Source organism: Octopus sinensis, linkage group LG14, assembly GCF_006345805.1.
Source record: "Octopus sinensis linkage group LG14, ASM634580v1, whole genome shotgun sequence".
NCBI classification, from domain to species: Eukaryota; Metazoa; Mollusca; class Cephalopoda; order Octopoda; family Octopodidae; genus Octopus; species Octopus sinensis.
Window position 1 is genome coordinate 63961105 of NC_043010.1, and position 15000 is coordinate 63976104.

A 15000-nucleotide genomic window follows, 5' to 3' on the forward strand; every position below is an offset into this window, starting at 1 on the left:
GTTTCATAAATTCTATAAATGTAATGAAAACACAACCGTGTTCTAGTTTACCTGAATCATGCGTTACAGGGTTCATGTAGGGAGCACACCTTATTATTGCATCATATGAGAGGAAACATTAGTAAAAAATACATCTATACTATCCAGAATAAATTAGACAGTTAATGAAGAAAGCAGTGCACATAACACAGCACAATACTAAAATAAACAAGAGGGTAAGTCACAAACAAAAGTAACCACTCAAATGATGGTGTATTTAGTAATTAACAGTCTAACATTTCATTTCTGATGGTGAGGTGTACACCAATTACATTAGCCTTGTCTACTATAAAGAGACAGCAACATATACCAGAATCACTTTACACTGAAGATGAGATCACAAAGGTGTGGAACCTTCATGATGGATTAGGACTGAAAGTTACTCACAAAAATATGATGAAACCTTGATCAACAAGATAAAGACTAAAGCACACTCGTACTTTCAATACAATGTGTCTAATATGAAAACAATTCCTGATGCATACGTACATGCATACACACCCACATGGTGGAAGTCAACATGTATATGAATAACCAAGTAAGACCACTTCCAAAACTCTGTAAGTCTATGCAAACATTCCAAGAGTTTGAGAAATGTTTGCTTTGAGTGGATCAAGTGTTTTCCCAGCACTGAATCCAATCTTCATCACAATCTGCTCCAATAAAACCAATGGCAGAACAGGAGTAGAGACGGCCAGAGACCAACTGCACTTCAGGATTTTTTTGTTTCATATGAGTTTACCTTCTCCTAGGAGGAAGTTCTAATGAGAACTAGGGGCCCTTCACTGCTATTGGTTCATATGCTTGTTAACCCATAGCTGGGACCCTGAAAGGGGCTACTACTCCAGGTCAGAGTACACTCGGGAAAATAGTGGTCCCACACTCCTCAAAACTCTGGAACTACCAATCCAGGTCCCACTATTAAATGCAGTTTAAATACATACTGTATATATACTATACATCTATGTTACAACTATAGCTATATTTATGCATACATGCTGACAACTGATGTTGGTTTGTTTACATTCCTGTAACTTAGCAGTTTGGCAAAAGTGGCCTATAGAACAAGTACTAGAATCATTTTGTTAGACCAAAACCCTTTGTCCTTTCTCTAAGCTCTGTGACTTCTTCAGCAATTCTTTATCCCATGTGTCTCCTCTTGTGCTGTTTAGTCCGTTCTATATATATATACATATACATAAAAGTCTAGCTGACACTGCTCTGGAATTGTTCCAATTTTCATAATGTCAGCTCATATATATCATATATATATATATATATATGTACACACACACGACCTATTTGTGTAGTTCTCTATGAAATGCTGTTGTTACTAACAGGATTTTTTTTCTGACATAGCTGTAACTTCAGTACCTTCTGGGACAATTGTTAGCATAAGAGGAAGTTATTTCAAGGAAATATCGGAAAGGTCTTAGGTTGAAACTTCATGTGTATGCCCAAGAGTGACTGTTTGGTTAAGAAGAGTGTTTTGCAACTACACTGTTCTGAATACAGTCTTATAGCTTAGCTCCATGATCAAATATAGGTGGAGCTTTGATTTAACCAGTTGACCCCAAGCTGTTGAATAAAATGCATGAATGGAATGTATCCTGTACAGAAATCTTATATAAATTTATTAGGTAGCTTGGTGAATCGTCTAAAAGGAACAACATTTTGTTGGAAACATTATTCTTGCACTGTACATTCTACAGTAGGATAAAAAATCTTTTGTAAGCCACTCTTCTGAAGAGCTCTTAGTTATCCAAGCCTACTAATTTGAATGCCAAATCAAAGGTAAGATTAAACTTTGAATAACTCTTGAAAGCACTTGGACTTTAAGAGTGATACAAGAGTAGGGCTTAAATTTCATACCATCAGTGTCGTTTCTTCCCAGAAGTGTCACATGATTTTTTTGAAGCTTTAATCTCTGAGTTTGAATTTTCGTTTCAATAAATAACAGCTTGGACAAGCATGCACTTCTAGAAAAGTGCAGCTTCATCAACATTGTACAATTGCTCTGGTGTAGAACCCACTTCAGCTTCTTAGGATAATTAACTGCAACTTTGGTATCAGCGCTAACAGTTTCATCAATCAAATTTGTAGTGAAAATCCAAGTGCTTCTTAAATCTTTCAAACCAGACTTGTGAGAAAATGTTTAATCGTTATCCTATTTCTGCAAATCATCAAACTTTTTGTTAATTTCCGCACTGCTTAATTGGCTGAATTACACTGAAACTAATCCTCAATTCATATGCTCAAAAGCCATACGATTTTAAACTTTACGTTATATCTATAAAAAAAAATAATGTCTGAGCAGTCAACATTTCATTTCATTTCATTTGAGTTTGAGTCCATGCTCAGGCCAAGTCGAAGACTCCACCCTCAGAGTCTGGTGTGGTTGCCAGGTTGTATTCTCTGTTTAATTTTGACATGTGTAGGAGCGAGTTTGAGTCAGTTTGTGCTCGTTGTGTATATCCTGGGAGATGGGGTTCATCTCTAATGGTGCTTAAGTATCTATCCAGCTGCAATTTGAATGATTCCACACTGCATCCTGATAGATTTCTGACATGTACCGGAATGGAGTTGAATAGTTGTGCTCCTCGAACCAACAGACTTGACTCTCGCAGGGTTTTTGCTGCCTGGCCAGCCTTTTTGAGTAGCTTCTTGAGCACTTAGCTTTTTCTTTTGTCACATAATGCTCCCACTGCAGATGGTGCAAGCAGTGTGGCTGATTTCATTTTTTCTTGCATCAAGTTTTTCAAAAGATCAAATTTAACTCTTTGGCACTCAGATTACTCTGCCAAATGTAATGCTTATTTATTCACATTGTTTAGAATTAATCATGGCATTATCTCATAGTTTTGAAGGTGGTGAGCTGGCAGAAATGTTAAAACGCCGGGCGAAATGCTTCGTGGTATTTCGTCTGCTGTTACGTTCTGAGTTCAAATTCCACCGAGGTTGACTTTGCCTTTCATCCTTTCGGGGTCGATTAAATAAGTACCTGTTATGCACTGGGGTCAACATAATCGACTTAATCTGTTTGTCTCCTCTATGTTTAGCTCCTTGTGAGCAATAAAAAAATAAGAAACGTTAGCACGCCGGGTGAAATGCTTCATAGTATTTTGGCTGTCTTTACATTCTGAGTTCAAATTCTGCTGAGGTCGACTTTGCCTTTAATCCTTTCGGGGTCGATAAATTAAGTACCAGTTGTGTACTGGGGTCGATCTAATTGACTGGCCCCCTCCCCCAAAATTTCAGGCCTTGTGCCTAGAGTAGAAAACATTATCTCATAGTTTTGAGATTTCAATCATGTGATTGTTTATTTTCAGAATTACATTGTAGGGTAGGTGTGAGAGGCTGGATCTATCCAATTTGAACTATAAGCAGAATATTTTGGCTGGACATGGCTGGCCTAAATGCTAAAGAGTTAAGATGCTGTGTGATCTCATTACACACTACTTTTCACACTACTGCCTTCAGTTCCAGTTGATGGTTTCTTTTCAGATATTTTAAATTGTAGGTCAATCTAACAACAGTGGTGATCAGCAAATATTCGCAACAATTATGTCACGAAAGAAAGTAGTAATAGGAGTGCTTTGTGAAAGCAAAAAAACAAAAATCAAATCATTCTTATAGACTTTAAAATTGAAATGAAAATATGAAAGAATGAAGGAGCGAGGTGGGAGGATGTACTATATGATTACAGTTAGTTGATGAGTTACTAGACTGATGAGCACTTAACTAAGTCATAAAAAACTGCATTCTTTGTTGTCTCTCTCTCTCTCTCTCTCTCATGCACACACATACACCCCCTCACATAGTGACATACAACATATGTAGCTACAGACATTGCCATCCTGCTGATATTAATATTGTTGTTTCCAGTTGGTTATACTTAAGTTGGTGGACAGGGAGTGGTGGTGGTGATGGTTGTATCGGCTTTGGTGCTGGTGGTAGTGATGGTGGTGGTCATATTGCTCTTGTAAATTGTATTGATGCTTCTATTTAGTCTTAAGTCAATCCTGTGATCAGAGAGATTCCAATCAACTTTCAAAATACACTGGGGCGCCACATTATCCTCATGTTATTGTCTTTATTGTAGATGGAACTATTTATCTTATTTGCACTATTGTTGCAGTTGGTGTTAGTCATAAGGGAGTTGGTGAATTAGTAATGGCAGCAGCTGTACTGGTTTTGGTGTTGATGATAGATAGTGGTGGGGCTGGTGAAGAATGATTTATACACATCTATCCATCTACTCACCCATCCATCCATCCATTCACTCATTCATTGATCCAACAATCCGTTCACACACACACACACACACACACACAAAACAGATGTGTACATGTGTGTATAGGATGAGATTTACACAAGATTCAATTTCTGACAGGATGTTGATCTGTTAAACTATGTTATGGGTGTGACTCCATTCTTGCCATTGACTAACTTCCTTCGTTTACTTATTCCTACGTTCTTGGCAACGACATGTTTTAATTCCTGTCTTTCTCAGTTATTTATGACAGCACAGGAAGAGGACATCTTATGTGAGAAGTGTCAGCTGTTTTTAATGGACAAACTGACACACACACACACACACACACACACTTATGGGCTCAGCATGGCCAAATGGTTAAGAAGGTTGCTTCATACTAATGAAGTCACTGGTTCAATTCCACCACATAGCATCTTGGTCGAGAGTAATTTCTTATGGTATAGAGTCAGCTCAAACATTGTAAATAAAAATGGGATAGAAGTCTGTTGGGTGGATTATACTTGTAACTGAAAAATTCTCGTTTGTCATAGATTGTGTCATGGTGAATCTGCTTGTCATTACGCTAAGGGTGTTCGTGTGGGTAGAATGCCTGCTTACACACTAATTACATGAACAAGTCAGTCAGTTGATCAAACAACTGAATATTCATCATTCACTCTCTCTCTCTCTCACACACACTAACACAATTTGAAAGTGTGCTGGAAGGCATGGCATGGTAGTTTTTTTGGTGATAATTTCTTCAATCAAATTACACAACAGTCCAGTTGGCTTGCATAATAACAACAAGTGGATTGTGGAAACTCATGTATGTCACATAAAGTGTAACAATATCAATTACATTATGTGTGTGTGTGCATGTATATATATATATATATATATATATATATATATATATATATACATACATACATACACACAAACACACATATATATACATACACACATATATACAGACAAATACATAATATCAATATATATATATACACACATATATATATATACATACATATACATATATATATATGCATACACACACACATATATATATATATATATATATATATATATATATATATACAATGGCTGGGGAGTGAATCATCCATTTCAGAGAAATAAAATCTACAGCATGTGTTGAATATTCTGTTTCTCAGACTAGTTGGATATAGTATACAAGTATCTAGCTGTGGTAGAAAAAGTAGAGTGTAAGGACAGTGTGTGCAGGGGTTATACGTTGGAGTGTGTTAGTGGTTGGTTTCTTATCAACCAATCATACGTTTGGGATGAATGTGGTCTAGGAAGTTTTTGTGTAACAATCACTCTATTCCAGGTGTAGGAACACTACATGAGACCATTATGGGTTTGTGCAGAATCAGTGGTTGCTTGGGGCAAAAGATTTTCTGGCTCTGAAGTGTAAGGCTAGGAGGTGCAGTTTTGCTTATGTTATGCATAAATGTGAGACCAGCTGGAGCAATCCTCAGTAGGTGTAGAGTTTGGTAGCATTTGTAGTGACTTGAGGATTAGAGAGTCTGTGTTTAGAAAGGTTAAAGTAGAAAATTGTTTCATTGATATGTGCAGTGTGTTACTTGTTTGATGTGGAACTGGTTTGTCTTTGATCTGACCTGATGTGTGCTAACAAGTAACTGCAGATGATGATGAATGCCTTGTGATGTTGAGACAACATCATTGAATCTGCCTTTCTAATTACAGGTGATGGTGACTGCTGGTGGAGAGTGGACAGAACTACAAAAAGTAGAAGATTGTGTTTTCCAAGGACTTGTGGATCTCAGTCGGCCAGAAATGGCAGAAGGTGGTAAAGTACATATGAATGTGAAGGGCAAAGGTACAGGCCAGTACACCACGTATTTGGAGTATGATGTCTAAAGCCATAGGGATGATCCCTCTTCCCACTGACTTCTTCAATGATTTATACTTTAATTAATTCCTTTTTTTATTTTTGCCTTTTTTTCCCCCCACATGTTATGTTCTTTTTTTTCACTAAAAACTCATGTTTTATGCACTAAATTTACATTCTGAACTTAAAGACTTTGCTTTGTCCGAAGTTGTTATCGTTGTTGGTGTTATGATTATTATTATTAAACAGGGCAGTGGATTAAAAGAACTGGTAGAGTGGTGGACAAAACACTTTGCAGTATTTAGTTACATCACTGTATGTTCTGGGTTTGAATCCTGCCAAAAGTGGTTCTACTTTAGATAAAATAAGAACAAGTGAAGTACTGCAATCTATTTGATTGACTGAACCCCCTCCACAAGAACTTATGGCCTTGTGTCTGTTTGTCTGAGAACTCAGTTATTACAATGGTCAGTGGATTGATAGAGTTAGTGAAAAGGCAGATGGAAATCTATTTTAGCATTTGGTTATAACTCATAACATTCTGAGTTCAATTCCTGCCGTGACACATTTTGTCTTCCATTTTTCTGGGGCTTGATAAAAAAAAAGTATCAGTCAAGTACTGGGAGAGACCATTCCCATTCTAAATTCGTAACCTGATAAAATCATAGCAGTGCCAGAAAAAAAGGCCTCATAGTTTTACTTCTAGCACTGAGTTCAAATTCCACCAAGGTCAACTCAGCCTTTCATCTCTTCAGGGTTAACAAAATAAATTACCAGTAAAGTACTGGGATTGATGGTATTGACTTGCCTCACCCTCCACTCAAAATTGCTGGCCATGTGCCTAAATTAGAAACACTTATTTATATTATAAAATCATAACCAGTTTTCATTATTTATTTAAAATGTGCTTCAAAAATGCTACTGAAGTGGCTTTAAATGACCTTCACAGGAACACATGCAAATTGATGGCCCTTGTGGGGACACATGTAATTTATTACCTTGGAATGCTACATAATTCACCTCTAAAATTTTGTGTCTTGTTTGAGTGTCAAGGCTTGCTAAATTGTATCACACTGTCTCACACATATCTATGTCAACGAGATATTCAATGTTCAGTATAGTGTTTTGACAATCCGTTTGTTATTGATTGACAGACAACATAAAGCTTAAGGGTTCTCACCTGAAATTCATTGTGAATAAACAATTGAAATATCTCAACTATTTTGTTGCTTGTCATTATTATATTTTGCACACACCTATATATATATATATAGAGAGAGAGAGAGAGAACAAAAGAAAGTAGCACACAACACATTTGGTAAGAATGACATATGTAACGGAGCTGAGTCAAACTGTTATTAAATACGTGGAGGTGCACGGATTAGTGGTTAGGGTGTTGGACGCATGATTGTAAGATTTCGATTTGTGGACCGAGTGATGTGTTCTTGAGCAAAACCTCATTTCATGTTGCTCCAGTCCACTCAGCTGGCAAAAATGAGTAACCCTGCGAAGGATCAGCATCCTGTCCAGATGGGCACAGGAGTAGCTGTGTGGTAAGTAGCTTGCTTCCCAATCACATGGTTCCGGGTTCAGTCCCACTGCGTGGCACCTTGGGCAAGTGTCTTCTGCTATAGCCCCGGGCCGACCAAAGCCTTGTTAGTGGATTTGGTAGACGGAAACTGAAAGAAGCTCGTCATATATATGTATATATATATATATAATATATATATATAATATATATATATATATATATATATATATAATATATATAATATATATATATAATATATATATATATATATATATATATATATATATATATATATATATATATATATATATATATATGTGTGTGTGCGTGTATGTTTGTACGTCTGTTTGTCCCCCTAGCATTGCTTGACAACCGATGCTGGTGTGTTTATGTCCCTGTCACTTAGCAGTTTGGCAAAAAGAGACCGATAGAATTAAGTACTGGGCTTACAAAGACTAAGTCCCGGGGTCGAGTTGCTCGATTAAAGGCGGTGCTCCAGCATGGCCGCAGTCAGATGACTGAAACAAGTAAAAGAGTAAAGAGTAAGGGGAATATGTACGCCACTGAAACCAGGAAACTGGTCCTTATGAGCCTGCCATGGCTTGAGAAGGAAACACCAAATGTAAATGTATGTTATATGTATATCTATATGTTGTTAATAACACCCAGAAGAAGGCGCTTCTTTTCCACCCACCAAAGTGAATGGAACTTTGGCCAGGAGGAACTGATGTCATCAGACAGTATCCAACGATCGTCCAGGGTCTCAATCACTCCTTCTGGCTCTCAGCATAACTCTTCTCTTTTGCTCCACAACAGGAAAAAGACTCTTTTTGCTGCCTCTTCCATCCTGTGCACACACACACACACACATCCTCAACATTGTTTTAATGTCCACTTTTCCATGCTTGCACGGGTCAGATTTTCTACAGCTGGATGCCCACCCTGTTGCCCTGCTCCAAATCCTTGTTTGTAAAACAAAGTAATGTTTCTCCATGGCCACACATATTTCCTCCGAAGAATGGAAATGACTTGACACTGCTTGTATGACAATGACACTCGTTTACGACTATCACCTAATGGCAAGGCTTGGACACACACAACTGGCTTCTTTCAATTTCTGTTGACTGAATCTACCCACAAGGCTTTTGTTGTCCTGGAGCTATAGTAGAAGACATTGCCCAAGGTACCATAAAGTCTGACTGAAGCTGAAACCATGAGGTTGGAGAGCAAACATCTGAACCACACAGGCACACCTCTATGTGTTTGTGTGTGGGCTATGTATGTCTATATTTATCTATCTGCCTCTCTGTCTGTCTATCTATCTATCTGTTTGTCGCTCTCCTTTTCTCTCTATCTATCTATGTCTATCTATCTGTCTGTCTGTCTGTCTATCTATCTATCTATCTGTCTGTCACTCTCTCTCTCTTTATCTATCTATTTGCCTCTGTCTATGTATCTATCTGCCTGTCTGTCTATTTATATCTGTCTATGTGTCTATTTAGCTATCTATCTAGCTAGCTGTCTGTCTGTCTATTTATCTATCTACCTACCTACCTACCTACCTATCTACATACCCATGCATATATTTGATATACCTGTGAGCGAGAGTGTGTGTCTATATAAGTTTATGTGTGTGTGTCTGTATAAATCTCAGTCAAAGTGCACTATAAAAAAATGACACATTGTTTTAATGTGATCCTAGATCAGAAAAAGGTCCCTGCCCTCAACACCCACTCAAAACTCAATAGCTTGATCATATCTTTTTTTTTTTTAGAGCTGAGTTCAGGCTAAACCACAAGAATAACTTGACTATAACTGTTACCCAAGCAGAAGGATTCTCCCCCTGTAGACTCTACTTCAGATCTTCTTAGATTAAGCCCCACCTATCTGGAAAACCATTCCAGTCATGACTATCTCATAGTTTGCTTTTATCAAATGTAATTCTATTATTTTAGCTCTTATCTTAATCACTAGACTGTGGCCATGCTGGGGCACTTGCTTTTATATTGACAATTGTTTTATCAAATAGCTAAGTTATACATTTGAGATAAAGGGTCACAATTCAACACACCACTGAACATAAACACTCACATGTATGCATGTTTACATGTATACATATGTGAAGGACCCTCCTATGGAAGACGGTATATGAGCGTTCAGCTTTTGCTGAATGACCTGCACAACTGATTTCTTTTATAGTGACCAAACATTCGTGCCACACATGAACTCACTCCCTGCATCAAATCGATGCTGTCTGGACAGGTTCACTGTGTGCCACATGTTGAAGTGATCACAGAGCAACATGAGATGAAGTGTTTTGCTCAAGAACACAATGCACCACCCAGTCTAGGAATTGAAACCCCAATCACCATATTGTGAATGCAACACCCTAACTAGGCCGTGCATAATCACACACACACACAAATTCTTTTATTCTTTCACTTGTTTCAATCATTGGACTGCAGCCATACTAGGGCACTGCCTTGTTGAATTTCATTTGAACAAATTGACCCCAGTACTTATATTTTATCTTTATATTCTATCAGTCTCTTTCACTGAACTGCTAAGTTATGAGGACATAAACACCAACACTGGCTGTCAAGCAGTGATGAAGGACAAACACACCCACCCACGTATATACATACATGCACATGTATGTATATGTTTCCATCTACCAAATCCACTCACAAGGCTTTGGTTGCCCTCAGGTTATAGTAGAAGACACTTGCCCAAGGTGCCATGCAGTGGGACTGAACCCAGAACCGTGTGGCTGGGAAGCAAATTTCTTACAACACAGCCACACTTGTGCCTGTTGTTGTTATATATATAAATATAAAACAACAAAATTTTACATAGAGTTACTGAAGGTTTTGTACCTACAAAGGCAAGCCTTGTGGACAGCTCACCAGACTTTATATGAATATACAAAATTTTAAAATATCTATATCACAGACATAAGGAAATGCTCAGAACTCGATGAATACGGAAAAACATAAATGAGTACGGGTTATTTCCTCTTAATCAGAAGGGGAAAAAAAATTCTTAACAGACTTGGAGAAGCCTAACAAGCAAACAGGGAGATCCAATTTTCTAGTAAGTAGCATTTGAAATGGATACATTTAGAAAACACTTCTTTATGGCTGTTTAATGCGCCAGGCTTCTTAAAGACTTTAATAATTTTGGTTCTCTTCATGATGCAGATCTTGTAACGGCCACTTTCATTAATATATGGGTCCAGATAATCAATTAATTTCCACCTGACAACACACAGAGTCCCTTGATCTCTGAGATGCCACACATAGCAGGCCAGGGATATGACAAACTGTCTTTCTGGGACTCTGAAGGATGACTGGTAGTTAAGAAAACGTTTCTTAAATGAAGTACTTGCTGAACCAGTATATTTATAAACATGGGATGTGGCCCTATTCGCACTCCTGGTAACATATGGCACAGGGCTGGTCATCCTATTGGCGTCAAAGATGAATGTTTGGTCCTCATCTGCAGTGGCGGAACTGGGAATGGCAGATATCTCCTTCAAGTCATTGGTTCTGGATAGGTTGTTATTTCCATGTGTGGCATTTGTACTGGTCACTCTATCTGCATCTATGGTTTGTTCATTATCCATGGCGGTGGTACTGTGATCTTCGGTGATGCTGGTCCTGGCTTGGTTATTATCTCTGGGTGTGGCAACTGTATTAGTGCGAGTCCTGGTTAATCTGCCAATAATATTTCTGTTTGATGTTACATTACTGTCATTATGGATATTAGGTCTAGGTATCACCATAGCCTCAGAGATGACCCCTTCAGCCTCGCATCGACCTCCTATTGGATAGTTATTATATACCTTGCAAGAGCAATCTGCCTCCTCTCTTGTATTGTGAGTACTTGATAACATGTTTTTTATGTTAGGTGCACAACTAAAGGAGACTCCTGGGTTGTGTCTGTTAAACAAATGCCTGTATCTATGTGTGTGTGTAAATGTTTGTCTATCAATTTAAAGAAAATATTTCCACACATAACATCTGCCTTCCATACTGGTATGGGTTGGATGGTTTGACAGTTGCTGGCCAGAATTCCCTGTCGTTCTAGCTGTAACTAAATAGATCAAGTGATGTTATCGAAAGTGAGCGAGTGAGAAAGTAAGAGAGTGGTGAATGGGACAACTGTATCGTTGGTGAATTCCATAGCTGTCCCTCCATGAAGTTCTGTCAAGACAGTATTTCGAACCGTTTAGCCTACTCTCTATCGTTTGCTCTCACTAACTAATTTCTTTTATTCGGCACACAGGCCATGACACAGAGGGGACAGCACAAGGTAAAAACAAAAAACATTTAGGGGCTGAGTATTTATAATAACACATTCCAACTTGAAAGATGGATATACCTTATAACAATAGCTAAATAATAGGTCACTCATTATCTATTTCAACTTTTCATGGCATAGAAAAGGTCAAGAGTCAAGTGGAAAACACACATCAACGTTTATCCCTGACAAAACAATAGGTCGTATGGCTAGGGAGAATTTACAGATTCAGTTTCGAATCTCAGGTCGGGCTAAGAGAGGTCCCACACACCTATATATATATATATATATATATATATATATATATATGTAATGTCTCTGCCTTGTTTCCACCAGACATATTCCACTCACATAGTCTTGGTCAATCCAAGACTACATTAGAAAATAATTGTTCAAGAAGCTGGGCAGTAGAAGAGAGGATGGAATCGGGTATCTGTGAAGTGAACTTCTTAACTGCAACAGCTACTTCTAATGAATTTTTTTAAAGTACAAATAAAGAATTGGAATTATAAAATAATAAAAACAGAACTCATGAGAAAAGCTTTCAAGAGCCCGTTGACGTTGGTATATAAATACAAAAATTGTAATGATATAAGTACCAAGAAACACGAAGATTTCTTATCAAGACAACGTCTTCTATAAAATACATGGAAAAGTGTAGGAACGAAAATTGTTTAGTGAGTACAAAACCAGGTCCAAATTATTTTACAAACACGGTCGACTTTTTTCAATCTTAATATCGAACCAAACACAGGTATAATACTAATTATCATTATTAATTATATTTTTACATCAAACGAATCAAATAAATCCAGAAGTAGAAATGTTTGAAATTAGTCAAAAAAATGCTTCTACGTTCGTTTGTTTTGGTGATGAAGTTTTTCAGGCGGATGTTGAAAGCATTTTCATTATCCCCCACTTGAAAAAATTCTTAGGGGTTGCGCTTGCATGCCTTGTTCTTGAGCCAATGAATAAATCCTCCTGGAAAAAGTCCCCACAAACCCCCCCCCCCCCCAAAAACGGGAAAAGACGACCAGAAAATTTACGTTTTGTTTATGAAACAGGGAGAGTTGCTTCCCTTGTTTTATTGGCGGGAGAAATTGTTACTCAGAAGAAATAGTTATTTCTGTATTGCCCACAGTTGGGGGTTAAACATAGAAGGGACAAACAAGGACGACTAAAGGATTAAGTAGATTACATCGACCTCAGTGCGTAACTGGTACCTATTTAATCGACTCCGAAAGGATGAAAGGCAAAGTCGACCTCGGCGGAATTTGAAATCAGAACGTAGCGGCAGACGGAATACCTATTTCTTTATTGCCCACAAGGGGCTAAACATAGAGGGGTCAAACAAGGACAGACAAAGGGATTTAGTCGATTATATCGACCCCAGTACGTAACTGGTACTTAATTTATCGACCCCGAAAGGATGAAAGGCAAAGTCGACCTCGGCGGAATTTGAACTCAGAACGTAGCGGCAGACGAAATACCGCTAAGCATTTCGCCCGGCGTGCTAACGATTCTGCCAGCTCGCCGCCTTGAACTAAAAAAATATTAACTGAATTTCGGTATAAAATTTCCAACCAATTAGTGCTAACAAAACCACCAAACTCATTGAATTAGCGTCGAATTGGTCGAGGGTTCCACGGACACTTACTCTAATGTAATTTTCGATTACCACCTATCGACCCGGCTTCTACACAGTTTCCGTCTACCCAATTTCATTGACAAGATATAGATCGACTCAAGGCTATAAAAACTAGCAAGGTGCTACGTAGCTGCAACGAAATTGAAATGTCACGTTCGCGAAGCGAATGTTTAAGCCATTCTGCACCAGGGAGAATTACTGGAATCGAGCGAGTATTGTATGGAGTAATTTTTAATAGAGAAGAAAGTGCTGTTTGAGGTAGCTTACCTTTTTATGGTTTTGTGTATAGAAGCAGGGGCTGTGTCTGTGATTCTTCGTGATAGTGAAACATAAAATGGTTGATGATAGTGTTGCGTAAAAAAGAAAAAAAAGTAGGAATGGAGAAAGGGAAAGAACTCCAAAGAGTTGACGTGGAAAGGAAAGAATGGGAAATGGGAGTTAGAATAGGGGCCGGGGATGAATGTAAACACAATATGGACGTAGAGAGAGAGAGAGAGAATTTCTTTATTCACCATACGGTTGAGAAAAAGAGGGGACGATACGAGGACAGACAAAACAAACATTGGGGTCAGGGTATCGAATGAGACGAAACGTATGAATAAACAAACAATTAAAATATATAGGTACTAGTAGCGTAGACTGGACCCGGTTTGCGCACACGCGCGTCCGCGCTAGCCAGACGTAGGCAGTCGATCCTACGAGCTGACTGGCGCATGCACGATATATACTAGTATATATCGTATACAAGTATATATCGTGCATGCGCCAGTCAGCTCGTAGGATCGACTGCCTACGTCTGGCTAGCGCGTGTGCGCAAACCGGGTCCAGTCTACGCTACTAGTACCAAATATATACAATCAAATGAGAATGAGTGATTAACAAAAAATGAAGCGGAGGACGCGGTTGACCCTACAAACCACATACTCACACTGAAGACTTTGCTTTCTCCTTTTTTACATTCTCGTTTAAACAGGTTCTTTCACTCGCAACATACTTGCTATATAGACTTCCATCTTTTACGAAACACACTTTGCGACAGGCATTTCTTCTCCAGCCTTATTTTCCGTTTCATGTGGAAAGAGAGAGAGAGAGAGAGCCAGGGCGAAAGTGGTTGAACGACAGCTAACACCTACGAGCAGACGTCTTAATACTTAAAAAAAGGCAAAGTGAAAGACAGCAAGTCTATGGAACGGAAGTCGGAGTGTGTTGGCGAGGGATTTCATGTCAATCAATCAGGGGTCCTTTTTTCTTATTGAGATTGGGTTAATTCACCAAAGCATAAAAAAAGTACAACTAGCCTCATCACTGGTGAGCGATTTTAGCTTGCTACCGTCTACTTCGATTTTGCGCAA

At 38.3% G+C, this 15000-nt stretch overlaps 1 protein-coding gene across 3 annotated transcripts in view; it reads right to left on the minus strand.

Annotated features, from left to right (window-relative positions):
* Nucleotides 1–14029, minus strand: part of LOC115219505 (uroporphyrinogen-III synthase) — a 96958-nt gene extending 82929 nt beyond the window's left edge. The window contains exon 1 of one of the 3 annotated variants that reach the window (XM_036509111.1): nucleotides 13916–14015. The gene's annotated coding sequence lies outside the window, so the exon portion shown is untranslated. Of the gene's footprint in view, nucleotides 1–13915 lie in introns of all 3 variants that reach the window. The other 2 variants (XM_036509110.1, XM_029789684.2) reach the window with 2 other exon arrangements.
* Between the last annotated feature and the right edge of the window lie 971 nt (nucleotides 14030–15000).